At 39.6% G+C, this 21,458-nt stretch overlaps 1 long non-coding RNA gene across 1 annotated transcript in view; it reads right to left on the bottom strand.

Annotated features, from left to right (window-relative positions):
- Positions 1-9,834: 9,834 nt before the first annotated feature.
- Positions 9,835-21,458, bottom strand: part of LOC131380991 (uncharacterized) — a 144,690-nt gene continuing 133,066 nt past the window's right edge. The window contains exons 3-4 of the long non-coding RNA XR_009209361.1: positions 11,121-11,204; positions 9,835-9,955 (exon numbers count right to left, since the gene is read on the bottom strand). This is a non-coding gene — a long non-coding RNA (uncharacterized LOC131380991). The remainder of the gene's footprint in view (positions 9,956-11,120; positions 11,205-21,458) is intronic.

Here is a 21,458-nt window from a genome sequence, read left to right as displayed (position 1 = left end):
AAAGTATGCTTTGAGAAGCTATTGCAAGGCAAACATTGAGTGGGATTGAGGATAGTCCATAAATGCAAAAGACAAGCCCATTTGGCTTTGGATTTTGCAATCCTGAGCTACCAGGGAGAGCACCAAATCCTTCATGCAAATCGCTAAGAGAACATTCATTCCACTTGCATTCTTTCTTCATTATTAGTTTTGTTTCTCATATTCATCACCCACTCCCCTGCTCCCAACCACACTTCTGGTTTCTTTATTAAGCTCTCCTTTCTTTTAAAAGTTAATATACTACGTTTGTTTAGAAGTTTCTTTATCCTAAGACCCATATAATATGAACTAGATGCCCCGTATCATATTAAGGGTGTGACCAAAGACTGGTCCCAAGATGATGTTTAATTAACTTCATTATTAAGCAATCTTAATGTCAATCTCTTCAAATACTCCTGGGGACTTTATGCTGTTTTCTTCATCTTTCTGACATGTTTATCAGGTGTGAGTGCTTAAGTGAAAGAAAGAGGAGGGAGATAGCCTGCACAGCTGGGCTGCAACGTGTCAACTGCAATCTGCCCTGGAGAAGTCACTTCATTCTTCTGAATCGCAGTTTTTTGCATCCACAACGTGGGAACAATCATAATGCTACATTAGAGGGCTGTGGTAAAGATGAAATAAAATAGTGAATTAACAGTTGTTTTTAAAGTTGTATTCAGATTAATTTGAATTTGAGTTAAAACCAATTATCTTAGAGATGCTCCATATTTGAACGTCTTTATGCTTTTCCTTAGATTTCGTTACATCATTTTGGAACATCAGTTTTCCTCATACAGAGAGAAGCTGGATAAACCAAGTGTCTGCTTGGTATATTTATTATGCAAATCCCTTTAAGTGGAATTCCCTTAAGAACTCCACCTCTTTCAAACTTCGGTCCTTCTGCGAGTCTCTGAACCAACCAACCAGACGTTAGAGACAGCCAAATGAAGTGAACATGAGCACAAAACCATCTTCTAAACTAGAGTTGGATATCCCTATCTTCCGTTTTTTAGTCTCTCACCTGCAAATCTTCCCCAAGAAAGCACTCGTCACCTGCAAATCTTCCCCGAGGAAGCACTCACCTATGGCCTTCCATGTGCCCCATGCTGAACTAGGCCATTTTATATGTGTAGTCTTGTTTAACTGTATCTCCACCCAGTGTATGTTAGGTAAGTAGGAGTTGAGTCATACATCCAACCTAAACCAGGGATTCTGAGGGAATCCACACATGACTCCCAGAATTCTAAAGCCAGAAATAAATCAAGCACTATATTGATTAGGACATAAGAACCACGTGGTAAGCTCCCACCTGCTGCCTGGGAACCTGAGGGCTGCTCCACTGCATGGCTCCTTGGACTGTTGGTCTCAATAGTGTCCCTCCCCACTCAGCCATTTGGGTAGTCTCTGGCCAGCACTCTGGGAAGGCCTGGCTCTGTAAAGGGTTAAGCCTCTAAGATATAAGCCCATGTCAAGTACTTTAGGCCAAGGGAAGCAAAAAGAATGGCAGAGACCAACAATGGGGGTTCTGCATCAAAAAGGGCTACAACACCACACAGTGGAGGGGCCATGGAAGAGGCACTGGAAGCCCAGGGCACCTCCAGATACTCGCTAAGTGACCATAGTGAAGAATCTGGAGTGAAGAATCATAACTGCCCCACCTTTATAACTGTGCCACCTGGCCCCAGTTCCCATCATTCTGAGCTGAGCACAGTTCCCATAAGTCTGAGCTGGGCACAATTATCAAGGTGGGGTAATTATGGAAACTGGGGCCAGATTCTTCCTTCTTGCACAAGTCACTATTCCAGGGTTCACTTTCCTCATCCATGAAATAGGTATGACAATCTCAGCCCTTCCCATCTTACATGGAAATGATGGAGGTTAATAACATTTAAAAAACACTAAATATTTGCTTATGTGCAGTGTCGAGAATTACACAGATGCAATCACTGACCATCTGTGAGGTATCAGGATGGCAACAGGCCCTGGCTCTCCTTCCTGGAGTGGTAGATGGGGGACATCTCTAGACCAACCTCCATACAGGCTTTCCTCTTCCTGATCTTTCCTAGGTCATGACGGTAAGAGCCAGGTGCCCTCACTACCTTCCCTGACTAGACCCAGGGCCTCCTACCCTGGCCTCTGCTGAGAGTCTCCTCAGGGTGGAGCTGAGGGAGAGGCCAAAGGGCCTTCAGAAATTTCTCTCCAGAATGGGACAAGGCAGTGCCTCCTCTCAGGACCAGGATAAATCACCACAGAAACAGGACTCATCAAATGAGGGCAAGGCAATCAGTTAGAGGGAATGCAAATCTGGAGGAATGGAAATAAAATGTAGCCAGGTGCAGGCACCAAAGAAATGATCAAAGGTATCCCATGGGAAGAAACACGGCTCACTGAAGAGAGGCACTATCGGAAAGCTCTTCCCTGCAGTGTTTATTAATCAGTGCCCTTGCATCCAGCGTACAATTATGAAAGACTTATTGTATCCATGTTCAGAACACACAGGGTATTATTCCAGATGGGATACAGCAGACAAGTTGAGAGCAGAGGGATTAAAAGAAAGAGAAGAAAATGAGAAGAAAGAACAAATGTGAGAGTAGAGAGAAACAAGGCCAAAGAGAATACATAGCGATACCAAACCCCAGGAGAATGAAGTCACATTTTTTTTGTGCAGAATAAAAGTTAAGCTGTGTCCATGGTTGACAGAAAACAAAAGGCAGTAGCATAAACCATTTATTTTCTCACTTGCTTTCCCCCCGGAACCTCACCAATAAAATTAGACTCCTGAGTTCAACCAAATCTCTGTGATCTCAAACTATGCTCCTTTGAAAAATACTATAGAAAAAAAAGCATGTGTGTATGCATGTGTGCATATGTGTACATCTGTATGCACGTGTAGTGTGTGCATGCATATGTGGGGCATGTGTATGTGTGCATGTGTGTGTGCCTGCATGTGGGGTGTGTGTGTGTGTGTGTGTGTGCCTGCATGTGGGGTGTGTGTGTGTGTGTTGTGTGTGTGTGTGTGTGCCTGCATGTGGGGTGTGTGTGTGTGTGTGTGTGCGCAGTGGTGCAGAGCAGCTCCCTTTCTAGGGTCTGGGCACACTTCACTGCAGGAGCCTTTCCAGTAGGAAGACAGACAAGCAAGCCCAGCTCAGGTTTCATGAGGCTTCATCTTGTCTGAAGGTTGGTCACAGAGCAAAGCTGGGTATATTTCAGAGGCTGATTAAAGCTCTCACAAATGCCAGCTTGTATCATTTCAATAACTATTAATTTAAAGAATATATTTGCCTGGAAAAAAAAAGAAAAACATTGCAAACCATTCCTGTTTTGTCACCGAGAGGTCCTTCCTCTGCACAGATCCTTTCCTTTGTCATGAAGTGAGGAAGTCTGAGATGGACAGTTATCAAGGTGGGGCAAGGATGGGAACTGGGGCCAGCTTCTTCCAATTAGGTAACTGTGCACAGACCTTTGCCATGGTGACAGCAGAAAAACTACCGTTCAATCCCCCATTCCCACTGTTCAAGTGATAAATGACCCTCAGGCTTCTCTCCCCAAAGCCAAGCAAGGCCTGTCTCTGGACAAAGGCCAGGGAAAACAGAAAAGGACTTATAAGAGCCAAAAGCAGGGTGAAGAAGAGCTGCAGGGCATAGGGGAAAGACCAATGAGAAAACATGGTGCGTTTTAGTAGCTGCATGTTACTTTATGATGATTAGGTTGGGTCAGAGGGGGAGTTGGGGATTTGGCGAAGAATAAGTGGCCATAGTTAAATAGCCAGGCTGGGAGAGCTCTGTTGGCCCTGCTCTTTGGAAAGAGGGAGCTCCGGACTGCAAATCTCAGCCTGGCTCTTTCCTTCACCCCAGTTCTTTCTAAACACACACCACTAAAGGAATGTATTTAAAACTAAGGAGACAAATGGAGACAGAGAAAGAGTGGTCATGTACTGCTAAGATTAAAAGGCATGATGGTACAATTAAAGATATTTACCAGAGAAATTTGAGCCCCATTACATGCTGGCGTACAGTATGTGAAGAAGAACTGTTTTATATCATTAAAGACAAAAACCAGGTCTATAGGTAAGCTTTAGGAACAATAAACATCCTGAATTCAAGAATAAGTCTGTCAAATGAAGGGATATTGATTTTGGAACAAGGAATATTATGTCAAACAACATTAGTTTAATTGATCTGAATTTAGTTTAAGTACTAAAAGCATTTATATACAAACAGCAAATGAAAATTAACTGCAGCTGAGCCTTGCTGCTTGTTCTCAGGGGTGCGGTGCGGATGAGAACCTGGCACAGAGGAGGCCTGGTTGGAGTCTTGAACACACGGCGGAGCTGGGGTTTCTTCCCAGCACGACAATGAGGAAGGCAATGTGCTTTCTCTCAGAGGTAGGAACATTTAACACCAGCCTTTGACTTCTCAAAATACACAAATACTGTTTCTTGCTCTGGAGGAATTCATAAGAGAACAGGGGTGAGACAAGGAATGAGTCAGTCCCTGAGTACGAGAGAGGCTTCTGGTCCGGAGGTGAGTGAATGAGACATTCCCTCCTCTGCCTCTGACTGCTTGGCCCCATCTGAACCAATGTCTTAATAAAGCCTGCCTTTGCTCTGCACAGAGCTCTCCCTTTCAGCTGCTGCCAGGCCCTGGGAGCCCCAGGTAGAGTTTCCAGGAAAGTCGGTGGGCATGGGGCCAGAGACAGGACAGGTTCTCAAGAAACAGTACCAGCCTTAGTCCCTCCATGAGGGTAAAATGGAGAAAGAATTCAAGAGTGCCCAAACCCACTCCTTTCCTGTGTTCTTGTTTTCTACTAAGAAAAAGGAAGGAAAAGAAAGACATAGAGAAGAAAAGGAAGGAAGGAAGGAAGGAAAGAAGAGAGAAAGAAGAAAAAAGAGAGAAAGAGAGAAAGAGAAAGAAAAGAAAGAACGAAGGAAAGAAAGAGAGAGAGAGGGAGGGAGGGAAGGAAGGAGGGAAGGGGAAGGAGAAGGGGAGGAAAGAAAGAACCACTTCTTTTTTTTTTTTTTAATCTCTTCCCACATTGATCCCACAGAACTCACTCTGGGATGGATCTTGAGAATGTCCAGGAAAGGCTGAGTAATAAACCCAGGGCAGAGATGCATGTTTTCTCTTTTGTTACTAAAACCTCGTGTGCAAAAATAAGCATAGTTTAGGGTTAGGCAAGGGAAAAGCCAGTGAACCCTTTGGAAGTGCATCGCCTTGTCATAGGTCCATGTGAATGGGTGAGGGTGTGAAGACTTCACTATGTGTCAGACTCATTATTTAATGTCCAGTCAGCTCAGGAGCCAACTATGTTTCCACTTTGTTTTCCGAAGGCCCTGGGGTGTTATTTTGTTTACATCTTGCCACCTGTGTACTCTCTCTGAAAGCCAAATCTCCACTCCAAGATCAAAGGGCAGCTGAGTCTTAGACCATTAAGTGGAGCTGGAAGAAAGATCTCTCCACCTCCAGCCTTCAGCTTTCACTCAAACCACAGATTGTTCTATGTTGTAAGATTTATAGCTTTGCTTGTGAACATGGTCACAAAAACCAACAGAAATAGCCTAAAGTCATGGTTCTCTATCCATTCAGACCCTTGCCAAACACATCGAGTATGGTCTCAGAGTTTTCTTTGTAAAAGGACCTTTAGGTGAGCTCTGGAGATACCAGAGTTTCCAATCTCTGTTGTGATTTCTTCTTAAAATGCTTTTCTATTCATACTCATTTGAAATATTTTCCATCAAAATATTTTCCCCTCTGATGTTCTCAGTCATTATGGCCAGTGGAGGAGCAGACTGACAGATGACCAGGATGGCAGCAACTGGGAAGACAGATGTCACTTGCTGAGGACAATGCAATTAAGAAACAGGATGCTGGTCAAGGTTGATGAAACATTCTGGGAACATTCACTCTGTGCAAGATATTATGTAGTTAGTGTGTTTTAGACTCGAAAGAACTAATATTCCTGGGATAATATTCATGTTATATTTGCTCATCAAATGTCTATTGAATACCTTTGATGTGCCAGGCCTTATGCAGAGCGTGCATGAAGATTTGCACACATTCCCACCTTAGTCAAGAGGAGCAGGTGAGTCTAGTATAGCCTAGCTTATACCTGCTGAAACAGAGGTACACACAAGCTTCTAAAACAATCTTGAAGACAAAGCAATTTCTCTTCCAAGAAAGAAGACGGGTTTGTCAAGTCTTAACCCAGGAGCCTACAAGCTGGGATGCATGGATGGGAAGAAAGGAGATGCCCTGACGAGCGACCAGCAAGAATAAAAGCACACAGAGGGTGCCGATGATGTCTGCACCATGCTAAGGAATCAAGGATGTCAAATTGCAGGGACTATAGTAGGAACCTGGCAAGAATCCGAGGCAGTCACACTCATGGCTTACTAACACTATTAAAATTGGTTTTCTTTCCCCTTGAGAGGCTGTAATGGCCTGAGAGGCAGATGGTCTTTGGTTTAAGTCAGTGTCCTCCATTTCTTAGAGGATCTTGGGTGCGTCACTTAACCTCTCTAAACTCCAGCTTCCTCCTGTGACACATGCAGAAATGAACAGTTGTCCTACCTTTCCACAAAAGTAGAGATCTTGCGTGAGTAAGCCCTTACACACACACAGGCTAGGCTACAGGGGCCCTCAGTCATAAGACTCAGAGGGGCTCACGCAGAGAAATGAAGTGAGGAGTGTAAGGCTTTCTCTGCCCTGAATTTAGGAAAAACTCCCAGTAGTTCTCCCCATCTGATGCTGAGTAAGTCGCATCATTTCCCCAGGCTTTATTCTTCTCATCCACGAAAAAGGAGTGGAAGGCCAGGGTTCATTTTTAAGTTTTCTTCCAGTTTTAATGTCCAGCGACAGAGTTTAAAGATTGTTGGGCAAAATTTTCAGATGCCTGAAGACTTTGTTTGAATCCACCTCCTGGAGTGTAACTGTTATATGTCTGAACATTACAAATTATGAAATATTAAATAAATATATGTGCATATACATAAACACATGTGAGTATATATAGACACACATGTATATATGTAACTCAATTGTTCCAGCCAGGGACATCCATCCAATGCCTGGAGTTTCTCTTTTTCTTTCAGGATTCAACATTTGGCCTAGTTCCAACATATTCCCGAGTTTCTGAATCTTGTTCCCACAAAGATCTGTCTTCTCTCTCTGGTTGAAAGAAATGCATGCTGGGCATCCTGCCAAGCACTTGGAGGCCTCCTGGAATTCAGCTGTGACCCCTGGGGTGTGCCCCTTTCCTGTGTCACAGCTCTGGAGTGAGGAGGGAGGCCTACGGTGCCCTTGCTGTAGTTAAGTGTTAAATATTGGGGCATAAAAGGTGTACTCAGGCCCACGACTGAACTCTCCAGATCTGTGTCTCCAGAATCCCAGCCAACTGTGTTCTGAGGCATCCAGGGTCTATGGAGTAACCCACAGAAGGAAGAGGAGAACCCCTGAGCCCTTTCAGTCACCATCACTGATACTCTCTCTTACCCTGAAGCAGCCTTTCATGGTTTATAGAACACATGTATACCCTTGACATGAGGTAAGTTAAAGCAGGTCTTTAGCATCTAAATAAGTACTTAATTCATATGCCTATGGTCTTAGGGGGGTAGTTTTTTGAGGAAATTTCCTCTTACTGAACTCTAGCAATGCTGAAAGTTCCCAGTTACACCCTGACTAGGAATATTTTATTCTCAGGCTTAAAGGACAGAAGGGACTAAAGTTGACCATTGGCAAAATGGGGAAAAACTAAAAGATGAGAGGACTGGATCCTCCTCTTTCATGCCCTGTCCTCAGCAAGTTATCACTTCTACTTCTCTCATAGCCTTCTTCTGCCTCCTGGCAACAACTATTTTCAGAACACAATTTACTACCAAACTCTAAAGACCCTTGAAGCTCTGCCATTTTATGGTTTTATTTGAATTTCATCCAATTTCTTTTCAGGAGATTAGAAGCTTTGGAATTAAGGAGTTGCAGAAATATCAGAGTCATTTTGGAGGAGAGATAAAGTTTTCCTTACCTGCACAGATTTTATGGGTGATGTCTTTACAGGAACAGGCAGCATTGTGCTGCCCAGGAGGGCCACCAGGGAGCCTGACTCATTCTCCTCATACATAATACAAGGTGGTACAGGATACAGGGAGACACCAAGAAACTGAGCTAGCTTCTGGAGAGACACAACTTTTTTACTGATGAATGTCTGTTCACAAACCAGATACGTAATATGAACTTAAGGGTGAGAGGTATGAAGATAAATACGCTGCGGTTCTGGATTTAAGGAGTTTATTGTCTACTGGAAGAAATATGCACATGAACAGATAATTTCAATAAAATATTATAAGTGATAAAACAGATGTAAGTAAGGATATTATGAGAGCACAGAGAAGGACCAATCTAGGAATTCAGAAAATATTTCTTGGCAGGGATAAAACCTGTTTGTGTCACATATTAAGGGTGTTTTTTGTTTGTAACAGTGTGTTCTTGTCCTTGGTCTTATAATATCTTCACTCCATTCCTGTGAGGGAACCAGGGAAAGAACCATTATCTCAACTGACAGATGGGCATATTAATGCAGAGACAAAATAGATAAATTTGCATAGCTATTTAATGGTGGCAAAAGGGCAAACTTAGACGGTATTTGTGCACTTGGGAAAAGTGTCAGTTGAATGGAGAATGGATGGGATAAGGGTGAGATTTCTAGACAATTTTGGGCTTTGTACAAAAAGCTTAGTACAAAGAAAAAAAGTACAGTTTGATAGCCTGAAATATTATATCAGTATAATATTTTCTTCAACCAAAGCTATCTTCTATAGAAATGTATATCCTATGATTCAGAAAGACCATCTCACTTAAAATTTCAAAAGTTTGTGCTTGTTTCATGATTTGTGCTTTGCATATTCTGTTCCTTTTGCTTATAATTCACTTCTAGGCCAGGCATGGTGGCTCATACCTGTAATCCCAGCACTTTGGGAGACTGAAGTGGGAGCATCCCTTGAGTCCAGGAGTTTGAGACCAACCTCGGCAACAAGGAGAAACCCCATCTCTACAAAAATTAGCTGGGCATGGTGGTGTGCACCTGTAGTCCCAGCTACTTAGGAGGCTGAAGCAGGAGTGCTTGAGTCCAAGAGGTGGAGGTTGTAGTGAGCCATGAATGTGTCACTGCACTCCAGCCTGGGTGACAGAGCAAGACCATATCTCAACTAAAAAATAAAAACAAAAAATAAAAAAAATGTACTTCACCACCTTTGCCTTCCTGGCATATTCTTGATCATTTTGAAGAGCACCAACACTACCCTGATCCCAGTCCCATAAGCCCCCTCAGTGCACATTCTTTGGATCTCATTCTAGGATAACTGCTTGCTCTTTAGGTTGTCTCTTTTCGCCAAAGACAGTGAGGTTCATGAGAAAACAGTCTTATTCCATTTGCATTTATGTTCCTAGAACAAGTGGTAGGGACATAAATACAAATAGAATAAAATTGCTTCATCAGTGTTTAAATACATGAATAGATGGATGAAGAAATGAATAAAAGCTAATAATCTTAAAACATGGTGTCAGTGAATTGCAATTGCCTTCAACCTTAGCCCAAGGATATAGAGAGCTGGAAAAAGCAGCATTCAAGCAATGAAAAAGGGCCATGCTAACTTCAAATTCATGGCATTTTCCAAACCCATCACATAGCAGAGATCTGACACAATATGTAAGGAGAGATGGTGCCTGCAGGGAGAAAGAAGGTGTGAACATGTACTCACCTGGGATAGATACAATTGAAAGTCAATAATAAGAGTTCAGCTAGAATAGCTGATAAGTTAGCGTAGGCCGAGTGCAGGTTGGTGGAAAAGAGTAAACTTCTCTGTGTGGGGGGTGGTGGGGGTCACAGAAATTAGGCGAGTTCACAGTATTTTCAGACTGTTCTGCATGGATTCCCCGGGTGCTCACTGAAAAGATCAAAAAGAACCCTAAGAAGAGTCTATCATGGTGCAGACCTGAGTGACAGAAACAGTGGCCACACAAGAGGGATGCTTCCCCTATATCCCCGCTATGAAATAGAAGCCATTATCTGAGGGAGAAGGACAATACTATAGCCTTATGGCACAGCCCTCAATACAGCTGAAGGAAGAAAAAAAGTGTGTAGAGGGAATCCTGTCCCTGGGGTAGAATAGAGTTAATGTGCTGATCCCCAACTGAACAGGGCAAGGGCAGAGGACAGAGAGGGCTACAGTGCTAAGACCCAGGGACTTAGGACAAACCTAAGACCAAGCTTTAATTAGAACAATAGAAATCACACCTCATCACCACTAAGCTAAGATGCTTGGAATAACAAGTAATGGAAGAATACTGCTAGAGAAAGGTTAAAGAGGAAGAAGAGCTTGCAAAGAGAGGCTAAGACACACAAATAAGAACGATATCTCAGAATCATATAGATGTTCTGGTTAACCACCCCCATCCTAGACACAAATTGTCTCTAGAGAAATTTAAAGTACGTGGCACACTGAGTGAAATCAAACCAAAAATAGTGGCACCTAAAACAATAGAATACATTTTCCTTTCAAGAGTAGATGCATCATTCACCAACTTGGCCTAGAACATTCCATTGACAAATTCTAATAAACATTTAAGGAAATAATACTGTCATTATACACAACTTCTTCCACAATATAAAAGCAAAAAGAATTCTTCTCTGTTCATTTAATAAGTCCAGGATTACCCTAATAAAAAAACTAAACAAAAGCATCACAAGAAAACAATTTTATAGAAAAATATCTCTCATACAGAGTCAAGATAATAGAAAAAGATAGAAAATTAAATCTAACAATACTTTTGAAAGGAAACTACATCTTGAACAAGTGGGAATTAATTAAAGGAATTCAAGGCTGGTTCAACACTCAAAAATAAATCAATGGGATTCACTATATAAAAGACTAAGAAAGCAAAAGCATGTGATTATCTCAATAGACAAAGAATAAAAAAAGCACTCCAAAAATGCAACAAAATGCAACATCCAGTCATGATAAAAACTCTCAGCACACTAGGAATTGAAGAGAATTACTTTAATATAATAAAAGGCATCTACACAAAGTCTATGGCTGACAGTATACTTACTGGTGAGAATGAATGAATGCTTTATCCCTAAGATCAGGAAGAAGACAAATGCATCCTCTCTCATCACTTTTATTCAGCATCACACTGGAAATCGATGAGGTACAATAATACAAATACAAAAAACAAAATAAAATAAAATAAAAGTCATGGAGATTAGAAATGGAGAAATAAAATATTTGCATAACCTCAAAGTATCTTCACTAAAATTAACTAATTACCGTGGTAGTTTTAATATATGCTCACTAATTTTTGATAACCCCTTTTATTGTTTTTTTTTTCTTGCTACATAGCAAATTACCACCAACTTAGCTGCTTAAAACAATAGCCACGTATTGTCTCTGAGTTCTTTAGGTCTATAGTCTCCCCAGGCTCGGCTGGATTCTCAGTGTCTCACAGATTGAGGCTGATATGTTAACAAGGCTGGGCTCCTACCTAAAAGCTGTGAGGAAAGCACTGCTTTAACATTTACTAAGTTTGCTGACTGAATCCTGTTCCCTGTGCTAGTAGCACGGGTTACTTGTCTTCTTGTTGGCTACTGGATAGGGGTCACTCTGAGCTCCTAGAGGCTGCTCTCAGATCTTTCCAAGCCCCTCCTCCACCTCATACATAAACAGCCTCCCTTCTATTATCAACCTTCTCTCACATTTTAAACCTTTCATTCTTCTGCTCCCTCCTCACAAAGCCCAAGAAATCACTCTGCTTTTAATGAACTGAGTATGATTGAAGAATATAACCACTAGTAAGAAATGCTGGAACCTAGAGTAGACATGGCAAACTTCTGAACTGTGAAATTTTGGGATATTTGGGAAATATTTTATCAATTAATCCAGAAAGTGTATAATAAGAACCCATTATGCACATAATTCTGTGTTGTCTCACAGCAGTTTGAGAAGCATGCACTCTGCCTTTTAATCCTTTCCATTCCTCGTGTGCTCCCAATAAAAGCCCTAATATCACCGAAGTACTACCCGCCCAACTTTCTCATCATGCCCCCTGAGGGAACCCTACTTCACTCAACTCCTAATATGGCATGATAGGCTTTTACGTCAGTAGTTTTCTCTACTAACCGTTTTTCAGGACACCTCAAGGTAGTCATGAAATCATAAAATTACATTGTTCTTCTTCTCCTATTTTGGTGCTTCTGAATAGGTAGCTGAACTCAGAACAAGCCAATAGTGATGAGCATATAAGAATCCTTGCTGAGGGGAACCACAGAGGACATGGTGCCAAAGAAGCTGTAGGCTTCAGGAAAGCCTTTCTCCTCTTGGACCTGAGGTTGGATGGTAGATGCTGAAGCAGGCAATGTGCCTCAGGGACCACTAGCACCAGGACAGACATAAGCTGTTGACTTCAGACCTTCTATAGGCGATACGACACTATAGAATGCTTTTTGACTTTGGGAGAAATTATTGCATGCTACATGTTTTAAGACTGTAAATGTGGGATACAGTATGGTCAGTACACCCACAGGAGAAACAAAAATGAGGCTTGGAAGGAAGAAATTTGAACACTCACAGGTCCCAGATTGAGGGTCACTGCATGTTGCTCAAGGGCACTGGGGAAAACACCAGTGTGGTCAGGAGGCAGCAGTCCGGAATGAGGGGAGCGCTTACACCACAGTCTTTACTGGGTTTTCCTCAGCAAAGGAAGACAGGGTGGGGTTAACAGTTTAGGACTGTCTGGTTTAAATAATTCTCAGGGCTCTAAGCTATAGGTGGTCTTTAGTTGCCTGTTGCCTTGGTTTGGAATGATGAAGGCAGAGGAGTATCTTTTCTTGGGGTGTGTGGACCAGAGGCTGGGCCTCTTGTCATCCCTAGGTATTGTCTAGTATTTTCCCAGACTGAAAAGTTTTCTAAGATGTCAGGACATCATCATATACAGGATATATATATATATAAATTTAATAATTTATATAATATTCTGAGATTATTCTTAAAAAGTTGTATAGCATATTAAAGGAACACAAATAATAGAAATTATTGACATGATAATTAAAATAGCTATGGACGCCTGGATTGCAGACTGTATTACATGTATATTGCAGTCATCTAAGGAATATGTAAGGTCTAGAAAACCCATCACCAACAGACACTAATTAGAATAGCAGCTATCTTAAATGAATGCTTATTACGTGGTTTGCATTGGGTTAAGCACTTAATGTATATTCTTCTCATTTAGTCATTAAACAACATACATTTATTCATCCCCAACATAGTAGTGAAGAAGCCATGACTTAGGAAAGCTCATTATGGTGCCGAAAGCTATGTATTTGGTACATGGCCAAGACAATATTCATAACCAGATCTGTTTAGCACCAGAGCTTTTGCGCAGAAAGGAAATAAAACAAAATCCAAGACACACACATACAAAAGTTTCAGTGGCAATGTTGAAGCATCAATCAGGCAGCTTAATTTCTGCAGGCCTATTATCAAAAAAGTGCAATGAGTGATTTCTATTAATACCTAAGCAACTCGTGAAAGAACTTTAGTGCTAGGAAATTGCACATTCACTTTGAGGCAAATCTGGCCTTTATTAGGAGAATGTGCAATCAGAAAAGTCACAAATCTCCTCCAAAAACAAGTTTAGTCTTCACTGTTTGAATGAAGACCCTGAATAAGAGAACATGTCAGTCTTACTGTTTACATTTCTTCAAATGAATGCCCTGCATTTTTCTGTAGTGTGACAAAGTCATGAAAGTAGAATGTTATGATTCAGTTAGGAAGTGAATGATATCTCTGCTGTCTGCTTTCCTTCCTGTCCATCCTTTTGGATTCAAATTAAACAAACCTGTGTCTAAAACCCAAATGTATGAAAACAATGGTCAAAGTGAGTGAAACTTCCTAATGCTGAAAATATCACAAAGGAAAGGAAATAGAGAAAGCAATGAATGCAGACACAACATAAAAGATCATCCAGCCTGATCCAGCTGTGTCATCTTCAGGTGGACACTGGAACAACCAAAAGATTTGAATGATAAGAGCAGAGAAGGAGAATATCCTGAAGGATGAGTGTGAAGGCTGGAAATTTCCACCAAGGAAATGAGAAAATGTTATATTCCCTCTTTTGGGACTTCTCTCTGACCTCACTCTCTCTGACTTCCAACAGTGTGGCCTATTTGGTTTTCAGAGCTATTTGTTGATTGTGGAGCTGAAATAGAACTTGCTCTAGAGTTGGAAGGAAACAGGAAACAAAGGTCAGTGTACTGTCTCTTTCCCTAAGCTTGTTTGGATCTCAGTCCAATGGCAGCTGAGCACTGGACCACAGAGAAAAGCTTTGACAGGGCAGAGAGTTCCTTGGGAAAGTAACAATTTTAAAGATTTTTTTTAGCAGAAGGTGTGACCTACCTTATAGCTTTAGCAAATTACATATATATATGTGTGTGTGTGTGTGTGTGCGTGTGTGTGTGTGTAAATATTATGGATGTGCATATATATGCATACATACATAATATCACTTTATATTTGTTTTTCATTGATTAAAATCTTTGGTGTATTTAAGTGGAGATTATGTATTATCCTATATAATTACATAATTTATACATATATTGAAACATCATACTGTACCCCTATAAATATATGCAATTATTTTAAAATAAATAAGTAACGCCAGGACTATAATTATATCTACCCTCAATGTATTAAGAAAGAAAACCAAAAAAATAGTTTGACTAACTATAAGTTTAACCACAAATAAATCATAAAATTGAGATCTGAACACTTAACATTAATGTCATGAAAGGTGCTATGAATGTCCATTATTGCACACTAGTGGATTGCAAGCTCTCGAAAGTTCTGAACTTCACTCACACCATATTAATAATTACACTCCCATAACTCAGAGAACCACATCAAATTCTTTGGATGATAATGGTGCTGGCTACATCACTGAAAAAGGCCTTTGATAAAGAACTGTTGTAGATACTAGAGGCTCATTAGACTTAAAAAAAATTTTGCTTTTTCTCACAAGACATTTATGCTCAATTCTAATGTGTTTGTGGATCACACCACGAGTTTATTCTTAATGAACATTTTCTCTCATTTCCTTTACCACCTATCCTGCTCCACTTTTCACCTGAGCCAAAGGGCTTAACACACACTAATGAACACCCCCCTACGTTTGTCTTTAAAAACATCAAATTGATGAGCAGACACCCCAAATCCTTCATTAAGTGGGTCATAAACTGAAAGAGCTCTTTGATTATAATATGATGAAAGATTTATTAACAAACAGGTATTCAGCTAAATCATAGTATTGGCAGCTTTATGAGATTATCCCTCCCCAGCAGACAGGTGGGGCCCGCAGGCTCCTGTGGGAACGAAAACACCGAATCTGTTAGTGTAATGCAGAATGATCTAATTACCTCCCAGCCGAGGGCTGCATGGGGGCTAGAAGTTCAGCAAGTTTATTTGGGTTTGTTAGGTCCTGAACCTGAAGAGCTTACATGTACCACACTTTAAGGAACAAAACAAAAATATGGTAAATACAATGAAATAAACTACGATCTAACAGAAGGTATGTGGTCAAGTGACTTTACCAAAAACAGTAAGAATGAAAGAAGGAAGGAAGGAGAGGAGGGGAAGGAAGAAAAAATCTTAGAAAATGCCAAATCACTTGCAGGAAGTTTTGATTCTCTATGATTCTCTAGTAAAGATTCCTTAGACAATTGTTTAATGTGTAATGATTATTAGAAATGTGAAATGTAGAATATATTTGCCAAGTAATGTGCTAAAGTCATACTACATGATAAAAAAAGCACATAAAAATACTAAATTGCTAATAAGTGACATATTATTAGCTAGTTAAAAATTAAACATCTGTATATATCTTGAAAAAATTATATGTAAAAGTTACATTTATAATATTATATATAATTTGACTAAATGGGCAACTTGGCAGTTTCTGATAATTTTAGAGACTTAGCATAGTGACCTGCATCAATAGGGAGGTATACTCCCAAAATATAATGCCTGAAAAACCCTCTGAAAATATTTATCAAATTATCAACAGTATTGTAACACTACCGAAAATGCTGAGTTACTTTTTTTTTTTTTTTTTTTGAGACGGAGTCTTGCTCTGTCGCCCAGGCTGGAGTGCAGTGGCACAATCTCGGCTCACTGCAAGCTCCACCTCCCGGGTTCATGCCATTCTCCTGCCTCAAGTTGAGTTACTTTTTATAGTAAAATATAATAACTATTGTGAACAATTACAGTAGCTCATTTTCAATGGATTCATTTTCCCACAAGATATATTTTCCTTGAAGTGATTTTTGTAATCCAGAGTTATATTTTCTGTCCTAGTATACTTTCAAGTATATACTCCTTTTCATATTTGATATTTATTGACTATGGCTAAATACAGACAAATTCTCTAAACTAATAATTATAAGTGAAATTTATAATAAATGCCTTAGTTTAAAATGTGGCTTAGGCTAAAACATTTGGTACTTAAATAAAATTTATATATTTCTTTGTAGATGTGAAAGTTGAAGAGTGATAGCAGCATAAAGAAGATTATGTTCTTAATGCTGCATTTAGTGAATATTGAATGGAGAAAAATTCTTAGACCCTTAGGACTGGAGAGGTCAATTCATAGGTTTTACTTTAACCCCCTTACTATAGATGTAGTTAGAAAAGTTCAGATAATTTCCTCGAACATAGTGTCTATAAGTGTAATATTTATTTTCCATCATATATAAACAGGGTAAAACCACAAAAGCCTCTTAGGGAAGTATCAGTCTTCTGATGTTAATAAAGATCTCTCTCATCACAAACTTGAAGAGAAAAGTATGGAGTTAAAGTAGTACTTGACATCAAATAATAGAAGAATATTCTTTGGAGTATGTTCATGTAGCAAAAAAAAAATCATTTTCAAGTATACAAATAATCATAATAGCTTTCATAGTTTGAGTACTAGTCACCACACCAAGCAGTGTAGTACAGTATCACATGCTTAAAGAATACATAACAATAATAATCTTAAAACAAAATGCATTTAACTAGCCATGTCAACATTTGGATAAATTAGGATTATCAGAAGAAAATACTTTCTGGTATATATATATATACATATATATATATATATGTATATATATATTCATATATATGAAAATGAATATATATATTCATATATATGAAAATATATATATATTCATTTTCATGGGGGCTTTATGAAGACAGTAGATGTACTTTATACCCTGCTTAAATCCCATTTTATCATTAAAACAGCAACAATAATAGTAATTACATTGATTTGAGTGACTTGCTGTGAGTAAAAAACAAAAGAACATGCACAGCTTCTAAGCTGCTAATGATAAATAAGTTGGTGATGGTTGTTACTGTTATGGCCCATGAGGGGCCTATGAGGGGCCATAATTGGGGGAGGGACCATTCATTGGGGGATGTTGGATAGACTAATTCAGGGCAGATTATTCTAGTCTTTGAAAATGGCAGACAGAAGCATATTCTGTGGGGCACTAGGGAGCCACTGAAAGGTTTTAGATAGGAATGTGTCAAGTTTAGAACTGAATTTCAGAAAGCTCATCCCAGTAATAGAATGAATTGGAAAATAATTACCATTAATCAGTAAATGATAAGGACTAATGGTGGTGATTTTCTTCAGTATTAATGCATTGAACCATGAAAATACGGTCACTAGATCATCTATTCATCTCTAATATGTCTAGCATGCCATAATTTGATAGTGCAATGGCCTCACAATACTTGTCACTTTATGAAGTGCCTGTACATATGGTAAAGTTGTGTTAAGGACGTTTTGCTCAAATTGTTTGTAGGATACACGACTTTAAAGCAAGACTACTGAATTCCTAATAAATAAGCCTTCTATTTCTAAATTAATGTAAAAAGCAATCCCTCTCAGATTCTATGTTTATTCTACTTTGGAAAGTGTTGTGAAAACTAGCTTGCTTGCAAAGCATTCAGATAAATCTGAATTCTCTCTCTCTTTTTAAATTGTGTTTCTTTTTGCAGATAATGATTATCTGGCAATGATTATCATTGTACCCACTAACCTGGGTTCCCGGGGACTCAAAGTGCCTCTGAAAGCCAACTTCAAGCTCCAAGTTGAAAATATTGCCTTTTTTGAAAACATTTTAAAAATTCTGAAGGCATCTCTAACAGGATATATCTAAAAATATTTGGTACAACAGCAACCTGGTTTGAAGATGTGCCAGCTGTTAATTGTTCTAGTTGAATCTCTCACTGACTTAAAAGAAGGAGCCTTGTTAGGCTTTGTTTCTCTGGCTTGACTTTTAAGTCCCTAAACTAGCTAGAGTCCTATTAAGCCAATTAACACAGCTGAGGGCCACTTAACAGCCTACCCTCTTATTCAGGACTTACATCCCCTATTTGACCTTACATCAACTACCATTCTCCATCAAATGCTTGATTCCAATAATTCAGGCATAGGAACACCGATAAGGGAGAAGAAAGGTTTTCATTTCTGAAAGCAAGACGCCTGAGTCAATTTGTCCCAATTGTATCTGCACAAGGCCTATTATATGGACTGTGATTTGGAGGGATGAAAGCTGTGAACTCCCAGGTCACTTGTAAACCGATCACTCCCCAGCCTCTCCTCCTCCTGCTTTTAAGTGGTTTGAGGCTGGTAAATTGAAACCTGAAGAAACACAGAGCTCTGATCCCTGGGACCTCCAGAGCAAACCTGGACTTTGGCTGATTTGCTGTAGGAAGTAACTGCTTACTTACCCCATAATTAACACCACAAGCTGATCTTTGGAAGATAAAGTACAGAAGGTCAGACATAAGATCATCTAGAGAAGGATTTCACTAAAGCACTACTTTTAGCAGCTCTTGTGGCTACTTCATTCATGAAACAATGGGCTATAATTTCTAAAAATATTACTGTTCATAGAAATGAAAGAGTGAATTACACATCACTGAATATGACTTCAGTCAACTCACCCTCGATTAATGAAGCCATAGCAAATGTCAACTCAATACTGTATTGAGATGTAAAACATTCAGTTTGCTCAGTGGCAAGTTAACTTAAACAATTTTAACTACCTTTTACAATTCTATATGCAAATTGAGCTTTGTTCCCTGGTTAGAAATATTTACTGGCCTATCATTCCCCATCAAATAAAGTCTGAACCCCTTCTGAGCCTGCAGTCCTTAGGGACCTGGCTTCTAACCATCTTTTTTGTAGCTGCCTCATTGTCATCCTCTCAGCCATATTCACCCCTTACAGTACAATGAATGCAGCTGACTGTCACATCTCCACACTTCTCCATAGACTCTTCCTTTATTTGGAACACCCTTACTGCCTTGTCTATAAGGCAAATTACTTCTCTTCCTCAAGATCCAGCTTAAGAGTTACCTTTCTGCAAAAACTTCTGTGTCTGTATCTGCAGCATCATCCTCTGTGAGTACTGTGGCTTGTACATATTGCATTCCCGTAATGGGAAATATTACACTATCCTGTAATTTGTGCCTCTATGAATATCAAATTCTGAGAATTGTATAAAGAGATAAGATTATGGAAGAAATTATGTTCCAGTATCTTTGCTTCTCAAATAATCTGTAGTCAAGATCTATCTTCACCCACATTAACCTGTATCTAGAATCAAAATTGGAGGCAGATGAGTTTCTTAATGGAGTAAAGACCACTAGGGTTCAATGAAATCCCATTCAGTGATATTACTATTCATTCTTACCTCGTTTCTACGTTAAAATCTCTTACCTGGGAATAAAGAGGCTTAAATTTCAGCTGTGACTCTCTCTGCACTGTTTAAAAGTTCCTCTCTTCATCCTTAACATTATCTTGTTTGTAGAATGTAGGAGTTAGATAGAATGTCTCTAAGGGTACTTTTCTACTACAAGATTTTATAATTCTATAAAATGTCCAGGTAGACTGAGTAACCGTAATACATATTTATAAAGTCTACACTCTGGGAGTATAGAAAATTGACCTCATTAGTTTAATTATTATAACTCCGGTGCTAATACAGTCGAAGTTTATGGCACATCTGGGCAAGTTAGCTTGAACAAGGCAAAATGTTGGCTTCCTCAGACACCAATTGTACCCTTATCTCAACTGTCTCAAACTGTATTCTACTGGTCACAGGGGAGCCCAAGAGTGAGACTATTCAGACCATATTCACTAAAACTGTTAAGAAGTTGCTTATAGCATGTCTGTGGTGCTGACCCCAAGTCAACAGCATCACCCCCATACACAAAGATTTAGTCCCTCTCACCCAGTGCTTCTATGCTTGGACATCTATTACAAGGCAACAATATCCAAAATTTGACAAAACTTGACACCCAACAAACTTCTTTACAGCATTATAATATTAATAATAGAAAATAAGCTAAGTATCCAAAAAAAGGACATTGAAAGATTAATACATCAGGTATAGAAATGTGGTGAAATATTACCAAGCCATTAAAATTATTAAAATCAGGATAAAAATCATAGAAACATAAATGCTAGGTTAGAAACAAAGAAAATTGTCTTAGTGTGCCAATGAAGAGTCAAACTGTAAAATATTTGAAGAGATTTATTCTGAGCCAAATGTGAGTGACCAATGACCCATGACAGCCCTCATGTGATCCTGAGAACATGTGCCCAAGGTGGTTGTGGTGTAGCCCGCTTTTATACATGTTAGAGACATGGGACATCAATCAATATATGTAAGATGTACATTGGTTAGCATTGGTCCAGTCCAGAAAGTCAGGGCAACATGAAGCAGGGTGGTAACAGGCGGGGGGCACTTTCAGGTTATAGGTAGCTTTAAAGATTTTTTGATCCATTGATCTATGTCTCTGTTGTGGTACCAGTACCATGCTGTTTTACTGTAGCCTTGTAGTATAGTTTGAAGTCAGGTAGCGTGATGCCTCCAGCTTTGTTGTTTTGGCTTAGGATTGACTTGGCGATGCGGGCTCTTTTTTGGTTCCATATGAACTTTAAAGTAGTTTTTTCCAATTCTGTGAAGAAAGTCATTGGTAGCTTGATGGGGATGGCATTGAATCTATAAATTACCTTGGGCAGTATGGCCATTTTCACGATATTGATTCTTCCAACCCATGAGCATGGAATGTTCTTCCATTTGTTTGTATCCTCTTTTATTTCACTGAGCAGTGGTTTGTAGTTCTCCTTGAAGAGGTCCTTCACGTCCCTTGTAAGTTGGATTCCTAGGTATTTTATTCTCTTTGAAGCAACTGTGAATGGGAGTTCACTCATGATTTGGCTCTCTGTTTGTCTGTGATTGGTGTACAAGAATGCTTGTGATTTTTGTACATTGATTTTGTATCCTGAGACTTTGCTGAAGTTGCTAATCAGCTTAAGGAGATTTTGGGCTGAGAC

This window comes from Hylobates moloch, unplaced genomic scaffold (genome assembly GCF_009828535.3).
Source record: "Hylobates moloch isolate HMO894 unplaced genomic scaffold, HMol_V3 SCAFFOLD_13, whole genome shotgun sequence".
Classification (NCBI taxonomy): domain Eukaryota; kingdom Metazoa; phylum Chordata; class Mammalia; order Primates; family Hylobatidae; genus Hylobates; species Hylobates moloch.
Note: the sequence above shows the minus strand (reverse complement) of the source record. Positions and strands in the feature narration are given on the sequence as shown.